The sequence below is a fragment of the Temnothorax americanus genome, unplaced genomic scaffold, assembly GCF_048541705.1.
Source record: "Temnothorax americanus isolate GAGA-0224 unplaced genomic scaffold, ASM4854170v1 Scaffold9, whole genome shotgun sequence".
Taxonomy (NCBI): domain Eukaryota; kingdom Metazoa; phylum Arthropoda; class Insecta; order Hymenoptera; family Formicidae; genus Temnothorax; species Temnothorax americanus.
The window spans coordinates 3,658,163-3,670,146 of record NW_027509812.1 but is presented as its reverse complement, the minus strand read 5'-3'; the positions used below and the strand labels follow the sequence as shown (position 1 = coordinate 3,670,146).

General features: G+C 40.6%; 1 protein-coding gene across 3 annotated transcripts in view; it reads right to left on the bottom strand.

Moving 5' to 3' along the window:
- Positions 1 to 11,984, bottom strand: part of Tara (SERTA domain-containing protein 2 taranis) — a 90,341-nt gene that overhangs the window by 39,450 nt on the left and 38,907 nt on the right. The window contains exon 2 of one of the 3 annotated variants that reach the window (XM_077424883.1): positions 9,578 to 9,617. The exons of the other annotated variants lie outside the window; for them this stretch is intronic. The gene's annotated coding sequence lies outside the window, so the exon portion shown is untranslated. The remainder of the gene's footprint in view (positions 1 to 9,577; positions 9,618 to 11,984) is intronic. 3 annotated transcript variants of the gene reach the window in all.

The following is an 11,984-nucleotide window of genomic DNA, read 5'->3' as shown; positions in this document are numbered from 1 at the left end:
TCGTTGAATACATCAACATCTAAAACCGAAATTTGATTCGTCGAAGATCTCGGTGAGAGCGGCATTCTAGCGAAAGCCGTTTTTAAATAAACGAAAAAAAGTCGCTGAACTAATCATTAATTGGAACAAAACAGTACTTCTTGTATAACGTTATTTATACTCGTCGTAGGTGCAGAAAGAGCGGAAGCCTATTCGTCGACGCAGATTATCGTCTCGCGCGAGGACCATCTCACGAGGCTACTTATTACTGAATGAGAGTGCCGATATCTGCCTCCTCCGCGGAGTGGCCGCTTTTTACCGTCGTCGGTCGTCGCGCGCACGTTGCCGGTTGCCGACTCCCGTTTGCATACGATAAGCAGTCGTCGTTTCCCCCACTACGTTCCCCCGCGCGTTTAGACGCGCTCGCTATCTCCAAAGGGAGTCCGTCTGTATGCACTTGGCAAAAGAGCGGTGCCACCTGTGTGTAGGCGCGTGAATTTATAGCTCGTGGGAATGTCGCGAAGGGAGAAAGGGAGGAGTGGACCGCGAGAAACAGACGGAGATAGGCAACCGCGGGAACCGAGCATGGCAGGGATAGGCGCGGAGGGAAGGCGAGATGAGGGACGCGAGGGATGACCCGAACCACGTGGCGATCTATTTGTCACGCGAGAGCGGTCACTCCTATCGCGTTAAGTTTGGTTAGGCAATCGATGGATCTTAGCCGCGCGACTCCAACTGGCGCCTTTCGCGAGACTGAAATATTAACCACGCGAATGGAAATGCAAAAGATGATATTTCGCGGATCGGAGTATTTCGCATACGTCCCGAAAACCGGAGATGGTGAATCGCGAGATTTCCGTATTCGTCAATTTAAAAAAGTCATGCGAATATTTTAGACTGGACACTTACCGTTCTAACAAAGTCGCGTTACATATCTAGCTATTCCGCGAAATCAAATTTTATTCGCCGAAGTTTATTAACTTTTAACGTTAAATAACTCTATAATTAAATCTTGCCTAAAATTGCGCTAACAATAACAAAAGATCGATCCTTTATCTGTACAGGACGATCCCTTTTCTTTCTTGGTTTTCTCTGCATGCCCGGCAGATACTCGAGTGTTCGAATGATACCTAGCGTTTTGCTCGTCTCCGAGCGTATATCGTACATGTTGCTCTCTTGGTGGCCTTGAAGTAAGTATCATCGCATACTGAGGCTCAAGGTAAAGGAGATAGGGGGCATAGGCCTGAGATCGGTTATCGGAGTCACACCCTCGAAGGCATACTCTTCTCTTTCTATCTGTCTAGCAATCCTTTTCCGTCTTCCTTTCTACCTCATTCTATTTCTATGATCCACCACTATGTCCTATCTTTTCACCACTCCGAGTGCTCTAACGTCCCCGCACTTCCCTGTGTCCTTTTCCTTCAATCTCCTTCCTTTCCTATAACGCGTTTTTTCTCCGCTCTCCCTACTGCGTTCTCCTCTCTTCCGCTCCCTCCCCTATGTATATATACTTGTGTGTGTGTGTGTGTGTGTGTGTGTGTGTGTGTGTGTGTGTGTGTGTGTGTGTGTGTGTGTACATATATATACAAACACATATATACATATACTATGTACACATTAATATATCACTATATCCTGCCGTATCCTCCTCTCGCTCCCTCCACGTCAACTCGTTTGATTCTAGTTCGATGGAATGCTATACGATCTTAGGAAGCGAAGGGAGGACAGAGCCGATGGGGAAGCGACAAGGGAGAATAAGGGAAGACGAATAGGGAGAGAGAGAAAAAGACAGAAAAAGAGAGGGTTGAAGGGAAGTAGAGGGAAGGAAAGGAGATGGAGTCGACGAAGGAAAGACGAGAGGGGAAGACGGAGGCAGTGACGAGCAAAACAAAGTGGGGGGGGGGAGAAAGGTGGGAGTGGGAGTGGGAGTATTGGAGGAGAGGACAAGGGATTGCGTACATGTACCTTCGGTACTCCAGGCGCACACGGTTGATATACATAGAACGTTGATCGTTAAAAGAGGATTTCCATTACCGGGTCAGTATCGGACGGAGAAACGACGAGGAGAGCGCTCTGACCGTCGCTGTCGCGTCTCCGCTCGCGCAATCGCGAGTTGGCGATTAACCGGGAATGCCAGTCGTCAAAAGCGCCCGAAATTGCCGCGAGCGGATCTCTCCGAGCGTATAACCCTTTGCATGTAGATGATTTAAAAATAATCTAATATTTAAGATGATAAAATCCTGTTAAACGTATCATGCATGAACGTGACGTAGTATATGAGTTGTAATGTAACTTGTCATGTTAGATTCTTTTTTACGTCGTAACTCATTTAGTTCTCGCTATGGTCACTGCGGTGTAAAAGTCATGACGTCAAACTATTTCAAATGCGAAAGCCTAAATACGTATTACATATCTGTCACTTGTCCAACCCTAAATCGCATTGTTTTGTCGTCCTAAACTGATACACTGTTGGAAAATTTTTGTAGTTTTGTTAAAAAAGATTTTTGTTAAAATTTTTGTGTAAAATAATCAACACATACATGTGTAGATTTAACATATGCCTGCTATGTTAATTGAACTTAACAAATTTAAAATGTAAAAAAAATTATTAAAATAATTTAAAAAATATATTAAAGTAACACAATATTTAAACGTATTTATTAAATGTGTTAAAATTTACAGAAAAAGAATGTTGATTTTACTCTATAACAGAATTAAGTAAGAATAAAAATTTACAGAAAAAGAAGTGCTGATTTTATCTTACAATCTTAACTTCAACATGAAAGTTATGTTAATTGTACACATAATTAACCTCAAATTACGATCAAAATTACATTTCCCTTCTGTTGAAATATTTTAACATAATATCGGTGTTACCATTTAATATATCCATATTATGTTAAATTAACACAAAAATTTTAGTGGACCGTTTGGGACATGTGATTTATGTTATATTCAACACAAATTTTCCAACAATGTAGTATAGTTCTGTCTTAAAGGGAGCGTTTCTTCCAATAAATAGTTATCGATGCTTGTTGTGTGAACGACTTGTAGAATTTGTCTACGGTTTAGACGAGCGAGACATCACACCAGGCGCTAATAATTTTCTCTAATATCTCTGCTATTTTACTGTTTCTTGATGCATAAAAGTTAAACTTAAAGTTAATTTTAATGTTATTGTTAGATTTAAATTTTTATTCGCGTTTTAATTACATCTTTTATTGTTCACCTGAGCATACAAGTTAACGCGAAGAAATGTACATGAAATACGATGCAACGCGAATCACAACATGGATAACAGTTGTTATGGGAATAAAAAAATGAGATGAGTAATTGTGTTATATAAGAATTTAATTAAAATATATCTAAAAAATTATACCAAACTAAATTTCAAGTGTTAATAAAAGATTAGATCCCTTGTTATCGGATAAAAAGAATGCATTACATATATATGTATGTTCCGCGCGTTTCGTAAGATCACGAATAAAAGTAGACAAAAAGTTTCAAGACTTAGGAAGTCAAGTATTAGGAAGAAGACGCGCACCTGTGGCGCCGTAGTGCTCATTCCGAAACGCAAACATTTCCGGATTAGAACGCGACGCGCGTATGCGCGTGCACGACAGTTGACCATGAATGAAGCCTATTTGCGTACGAGTAATAACAGGTGACACTCGGCGGCTGTTTACCTTCCCTATCGGTAAAAAGAGGGGCTGGGTATGCGACGGTGCGGCGAACGGCGGGCGGGCCGTAGAAGGGATCGTAAACATGAAGGGAGGGGCGTTTAGGAAACACGTGGATAGGAGCCGTTTGAAGGAGCCGTCGGCGTCGCCGCGTCCGTCGCGTCGCAGGTCGCGCGTCGAACCGAGCCGAGCCGAGCCGCGGCCGTGTCGAGAGTGTCGAGACCGCGCGTGGCGCCTATACCTTCACGGATACGCGTACATTCTCCCGCGCGCGAGATGCTGGCACTGCCGGCGCTGCCGGCTTCCGACGACGACGAGTGTCACGGACACTTGCGAACACTAGTTGGAGCACTGTACCGTCCCGTGACACATCGGCAACGCGCGCACAGTCGCTCCGATGTTTCCCCATCGCCTCAATGAAACGTTTAACTCGGAGTTCGGCCAACGTGTTATCGAATCTGTTCCCGCCCCACTACAACTAGCTCCGCTATAGTCGACAAATTAAGGAATCGCACTTCCATTAATTATTAATGGAAGTTTCATCGCAGCTTTAGCAGATCTAAACGGAATTTTAGCAGTGTCTCGTCTTGTTGATCTAATTTCAGCATGCGATGAAGGAAACTTCATGCGTATTTTGATGTTTTACCGAAAATTTTTAGTCTTGTATTTTCAGCGTTTTTTTTATATTTCTAGTACAAGTGATTAAAATATTATTCTTTCTCCGATGTTTTCATCGGAGGCTGAACATGTGTGTTATATATTGTATATTGACATTATATATATATGCTTTATGGACATTGCACCATATCGCACTATATCCTGCTTTAACCATTTCTTGCGTGCCGCTTTTGCGGAAGTCCATGCAACTATAGGTATTCGTAAAACACAGCGGACGCATAACTCGCAAAGCGAAAATAACAAAAAGTGTACAATCTATACATGCCTTGCAGAGATAAACAGATAATTATGAAGAATGTCACACAATTGTGTGGTAAACATGTGAGGGTAAACAAAAATAACAATAGCATATATCTGTTGAAATTCTTGCAAAATTTCATTAGATATTTTTAGGTACTTTTATTAAAAAGTTTTCGCTTATAAATATATTTATATAGGGAACGTGGAAGCACATATGTATGTACTTGGAAATTATTTAAAGTTTGTTATTTGGAAAAAACACATTGTTAAGCAAATCTCAGACAGATACTCTCACATCAGTATCAATATCGATTCGTATTAGTATTACGGAAAGTGAAATAGTAGGTTTACTAATGAAAAGAGATTTCGCATGTTTCTAATATACTTTTATGACAATGTTAGTCGTGACAAATTGGATTCTTCAATTTCTTGCCATGTGGATTACGGTTCATTCCAAATGAGACAGATGCACGTCCGGCGAGCGCGACTCTCTGCGCGAACCTCGTCGGCAACCAAGCCGAAACCGACTGAGCCGCGGAATAGGAGCAGCAGCGGCGACTACACGACGACGACAACAACAAAGTGCATCGCTCGTTGCATCGTGAGTGAGAACGTCGCGAGAAAGAGGAAGAAGTGAGACGAAGCGAGACGAGACGAGGCGAGGGATGGCGAGACGGGGTGAGACACAACGAGGTGAATCTCGTGAATGTGATCGAAAGGGATGGATGCGGAAAGGCACAAGGGGCAGCGTAGGGCACGGGGAAGAGGAGAACACAGGACGGCGGGGCAAAGAAGAGCAGTATACATAGTGCGCCGGTTATGCTGGGGTGTGGAGGGAGGGAACATCTACAATGCACCCGCATGTGCGCGCGCGATCACACACACACATTCGGGATGAATTCACGAACTTCGGTCGGTTCTCTCGTAGTCTCCACCTTCCCTCCCACCCGCCGTGGGAGGTCTCCTTCCCAGCATCACCCAACGGGGTGCGTTGTCTCTCTCTCTCTCTCTCTCTCTCTTTCTCTCACACACTCTCTCTCTCTCTCTGTCTCCCTCCTCAAACTTCCCCCGATCCTCCCGGTCGTGTGTGTTTATACCGCACTTTATTGTACACACGTACGTATCTATATACATCGTTCTCGTGACGAGCGTAACGCGAGAACCTCTCTCACGCATACGCGCGAGTCCTTCGTACGGCGCGCGCCGTAGAAAGTACATAAACCGTCCTCATTCACGTCGATATCGTCAACTGTTGCTTCCTCCGTCGTCGCGCCGGTGGGTAAACTGCCAACGTCGCGTGTATCCCGCGTGTTAAAGCGGGATCGCTCAAGAGAAGCACGCGACTCCCCAAACGTGGGAGAGGGGGAGAGAACCGAACGACCGTATTAAACTACTTCGCTGCGTGGTGGAAGGTCCTATTCGGGAAATACGCCCAGGAGCGTCCCTGAGTTTCGCTTTGCCAAACAATGAGGTTTTTCGAAACATGATGTTGATATTAGACACGACATCTCTTTGATCGCAGGGATAATAGATTGTAAATCACTGCAACAATACTGAAAAATAAAAATAAAAATGTGCAAGTAGAAACCTGCACATTGCTTCCTCATAGTTTTTAAGTGTGCAAGTAGAAACCTTTGCTCACAAAGCTTCCTCTATTTGTTTTGGCTTCCTCATAGAGGAAGCTTTGTGAACAAAGGTTTCTACTTGCAAAAAACCCCTTTACCGATCATCGCCAAATTCAATACCGACCTTCCTTGAATGATACTCTATTGATTAAAAAAAAAAAAGAAAAAAAAACAGCCCGATATCTCAATATTTGCGGAAGTTAGAGCAACTAGTACTTGCATCTCGTTTTTAACTTGAATATAAGACCCGACTATGAATACCGGCATTAAAGAACTATATAAAATAGAAATAGAGAAGACTGAAGAATATAACAAAATTAAAAATAAACCAATATCTTAAAATTTACAGAAGTTAAAGCTATTACAAACATTTTTTTTTTTAATTAGGGACCTTTGATCACGTATAAAGCTGAGTCTAATCAACCAAATCTTAAAGAATTATATATGAAATAAGGGTAGAAAAAAAAGACTGAAAAATATAATAAAATTAGAAATAGATCGATATCTCCAAATTTGCGGAAATTAAAGCATAAACAAACATTTCTGCAAAAATTCAAAATTTTATTAAAAAAGAACCCCTTGATTATTAGCAATTTTTATTAATTCCATTATATTCTTCAGTCTTTTCTACCCCTATTTCATATACAATTCGTTAAGATTTGGTTGATCAGTTCTGGAGTTATAGAAATTTCGGTAAATTTGGCACAGACATACACACATACACACATACATACACACATACCGACATTTTTTTAAAATAGCGATTTTTCGACGTTTTAAAACATTCTGAACATATTGGCAAAAGCAACTAAAAAAAATTTTTTTTTACGAAAACAGCTTCTTCTATGAGGAAGCAAAATGCTTAGATCCAAGAAAATATTTTTTCACATAGTACCAATGGCTTATTTACTTAATATAATCACATATTTATATATATATATATATTTAGAATTAGATATCTTTACTTAAATTAAGTAAAAATATCTTGTGGCCACAAGAGATGCAACAAGAAATTTACTTAAATTAAGTAAAATATCTATTTCTAAATATATATATATATATATATATATATATATAAAGATATAATTATATTAAGTAAATAAGCCATTGGTACTATGTAAAAAAATAGTTTCTTAGATCTAAGTTCTTTTTTCCAATGAATAAAGCCTGATCTACAATGAGTTCTTTGCTTCCTGTTTTTTGCTCTTAACTTCTTTGCGATTATCTCGTATTTCGCAATTCCGTCGCGTAACACGATGTTTTTTGTTTTCTGTCGCCTAAGATAAAAATTGACGAACTTTAGAAGAGACAAGAAACCACGTTACGCGACGAAATTGCGAAATACGAGATAATCGCAAAAAGGTTAAGAGCAGAAAACAGAAAGCAAAGAGCACATTGTAGATCAGCCTTAAGTCCCAGACAAACTCGCAACTTTTCTCATTGTTAACAGTAGACAAAAGTCATCGATATACCTGCCACGCATCCTGGCTACGAATCCGAGAGCAGCAGGTGCCATTGTGTCCCGGAGGAGCCCCCGCCATCGTAGGCTGATTCCTGCCAGTCAATGATTGACAGTAGGCGTGAAATTCACCCGCACCAAAACTTACGACGGTCTCGTTAATAAAGAGGAAAGAAAACGGGGCCGCGAAACTCTCCGTTCACGTCTCGTTCTCTCTCTCTCTACTCTCTTCTCTTCTCACACTTAACCTTAACCTACCGCAAGCGGACTAGAGTTTCGCGCGGTGCGCGACTTAAAACGCGTCACATCTCCGGAAGCCGAAGGTTCGCGAGGTGTGCGCTGTGATTTAAGCTCGACCTGCGAATTTAGGGCGCTTACAAGGTCAACAACGCGATACGAGTTTGTCGTGGTACTTTTTTAGAGATAAAGGTAGAAATACATATAAATATTTAGTTTAGAGCACTTGCTACATTTGAATCACAAGACAAATCATATACCGTATATGTTGAAAATTATATTTATTTGCCATAATGTTAATTAATAAATCTTTTGGCAAAGATTTAAATGTGTGAACATTTATTTTATCTTTTACTTTTACTTGTACTTTATGTTCCTTTTTAGTTACAGGTATATTTATAATAACACACGTTGTAATTCGATTATGATATCATAATAATACATTTGACTAATTATAAGTAACACTAAATCTAATTTACGAAATATATAACACAGAAGAACTAGCCAAAAATTATTCAGCAAAACAGTTTTTTCAATTCGATATAAAACTACATCCTTCTATGCGTCTCTCCATGAACTCGTCAAGTATCGCTAACGGTTACTTTTACGGAAGATTCCCGCGGACGGAATCGCGCGAGAAAAGCCCGGATGAGAGTGAGAGAGAGAGAAAGAGAGAGAAAGAGAGAGAGACGCGAGACAAAATCCGCTATTCTTCCACTTAACTTTGGAATGGTCGCACTACGAAGGCCAGTTTCAACCTGTTGGTAAACTAACTAATAACTAATAGTTAAATCATATATCTATCTTTGTCTAATTTGAAGAAAAAACAAAGACATATATGATTTAACTATTAGTTTGTTTACCAACAGGTTTGAACAACCGGCCCCGAATGTTCCATTCAGATTAACAATTTCTTCTTTACACGTAGTAACCATATAAAATATGATTTATAACTTTAACAGCATTTTCTTATCACGTATAACATATAACATATATGTATAGTCACCCTATAAATGAATCACAAAGTGGCAGACTATTCGAAAAGAATTAATTATGTGCATGTATGTGTGAGCGGTGAGTTTCGTGCGTTTCTACTTTCTAACTGAACGTATCCTTTGTTTCGGCGTGGTTTATCCACATAATGCTAGAAAGATGGAAAACGTAACGCGTTTCTTGCGAGCGAGTCTTTTAAATAGCAGGCTTCGTTCTTGTAAAACTAGATGTCATACCCCTGTTATATGTCTTTATATCACAAAGTTCGTTTTGCCGAATCTAGATATGTTATAACAATTAGGGAAGAATTATCTCAAAGAACCATGCCATGCATATATTATATCACAAAAAAGTACGTATATACAATATTTAAAACCAAATAGAGAAGAACGATAATTGTTGTCTTAAATTCAAGATATCAATAATGCTTTCAAGTTATTAGCACACATCAAAATTGATACTTCAATCTTGACAGGTAATTTTACATCTCGAGATTTAGTTTGTAAAAAACTTTCTCTCTCTCTCTCTCTCCCTCCCTCTTTCTTTCTCTCTCTCTCTCTCTCTCTCTCTCTCTCTCTCTCTCTCTCTCCCTCCCTCTTTCTTTCTCTCTGTCACAAACAATTATTAGAAAAAAACTGTTCGTGATTCTTTTATAATAGATAATAGATATATCTCATTTCTCTTACCGGTCGATGCGTAACAGCGGAGTTGTAACCCTGCGTTGATCTGTAACGTATAAATAATTTTACATTAAAGCAGTGTTCAAGATAATCAATACTTGAAGTAAATAATTATATCGCGTTAAATTTTTAAATTTATTTTTATTTATTATTATTTATATAAACGTTATATTTTAACAGATATAGCTGATTTTAAAAGGCGAATGCAAGAAACAATTGCGACCGTCGCAAGCGGCTATATATTTCCGCATTAACTCGTTCGCATGATTAATCCGCGAAAAATCGTACAAGTAATATTACGGCCGTGCGAATGAGAGAGAGAAAGAGAGAGAGAGAGAGAGAGAGAGAGAGAGAGAGAGAGAGACGCCACGTTCGCTATGTAATATCTCTTCTCGCATATGCCGGAGATCGAATTCCGAAATTCCCGGAGTTAAACCTAATCTCGGACGAATAACGAGTATCACGTAATGGGCGAATTAAGTCACACTTGAGAAAGTGACGGAATCCGTCAGGGAACTGACAGGACAGCAAAATAATTAACGAATAACAATTACGCACCCCATGGTTGCCCCGTTGCCGCCCGATACCTCCTCCTCTCCTCAATCCTCCGTTGGTCCGTTGTCGCATCTCCGTCGGCGCACTCACTCACTCACTCACTCACGACGTTCACGAAAATCGACAATATCGTCGAGTCGTCGCTTATGATCGCGCGACACTTTCGACACTTTGCACGGCACTACTACCGGTATTAATCTCGCGACGCGGCGCGTACTTGCAATTAGTTACACGGCAACGGAAGAATTACGGTGGAGAAACTACAAACGGAGCTATACCTGCTGTACGATCAGACAGAGCGTTAATCGATGATTTAAGATCATCGCACACAAAATGCATAGCATAAAGGTAGCACAAGACCGAACCAATGAGCATCCATGCAGCACCATAATAAAGTCACCATATTAATTTACATGAGATGCTCATTTGTCCAGCGGTCTTATGCGCTATGCTTATGCAGCCTATGCAATTTTGTGTGCGATGGCCTTTAATTGTAGTTAACCAAAGTTTCACAAGCAGCAAGTGTAGCGTCCTTGCGACGGTTCAGACGGTTGCTCCTCTCGCTCTCACTCGTCGCGTCGCGGCCTCGCGAGATTAATACCGGTAGTGCTGTGCAGTGTCGAAAGTGTCACGCGATCATAAGCGACAATATCGTTGATTTTCGTGAACGTCGTAAGTGAGTGAGTGAGTGAGTGCGCCGACGGAGATGCGACAACGGACCAACGGAGGATTGAGGAGAGAAGAAGGTATCGGACCTAGGAGGTACGGGCCTCGGAGGTATCGGGCGGCAACGGGGCAACCATGGGGTGCGTAATTGTTATTCGTTAATTATTTTTCTGTCTTGTCAGTTTCCTGGCGGATTCCGTCACTTTCTCAAGCATTACGCGATACTAGTTACTCGTCCGAGATTAGGTTTAACTCCGGGAATTTCGGAGTTCGATCTCCGGCATATGCGAGAAGAAATATTACATCGCGAACGTGGCGTGTCTCTCTCCTCTCTCTCTTTCTCTCTCTCTCTCTCTCTCTCTCTCATTCGCACGGCCGTAATATTACTTGTACGATTTTTCGTGGATTAATCATGCGAACGTGTTAATGCGGAAATGTATAGCCGCTTGCGACGGTCGCAATTGTTTCTTGCATTCGGTTTTTAAAATCAGCCATATCTGTTAAAATAACGTTTAAAAATTTAACGAGCGCGATATAATTATTTACTTCAAGTATTGATTATCTTGAACACTGCTTTAATGTAAAATTATTTATATGTTTATACAGATCAACGTAAAGTTACAACTCCGCTGTTGCGCATCGGCCGGTAAGAGAAATGAGATATATCTATTATCTATTATAAAAGAATCACGAACAGTCTTTTTGTAACAATTATTATACATTAATCAAAATTTTATTTAAAATAATAATTAATGTAGCGGTAAAATATTCTGATTATTACTTAATCAGAATGGGACCACGACTTCTCTATTCTGATTGATAACTATATAATCAAGGTTCGGTATATGCCCAGTCAGTCTACCCCCATCAGTCTATCCTCACCACTCATGTTGCCGAGAAGCCCCGTTCTTGTATCGCTGATGGCGCGGCGATAAACTGCGAGTATTTGTCCATCGTTATTAAACGCTCGGTATTAAGGGCCCGAACGGTCCATTGTAGCGCCATTAGAGAATCCTGCCCCGTTTGTGGCACTTCTCTAAAGCGCCACAAAGTGGCTTGTTTGTTCGGGCCCTAAAAAAACGCTCGTATCAATAAAACTTGTCAAAAATTTATATGTATAAAGTAAGAACTGTGTAGTTTCCTTTATCGAGCACAAATCGTATAAAAAAATCGATGATGTGCTTTCATCTAA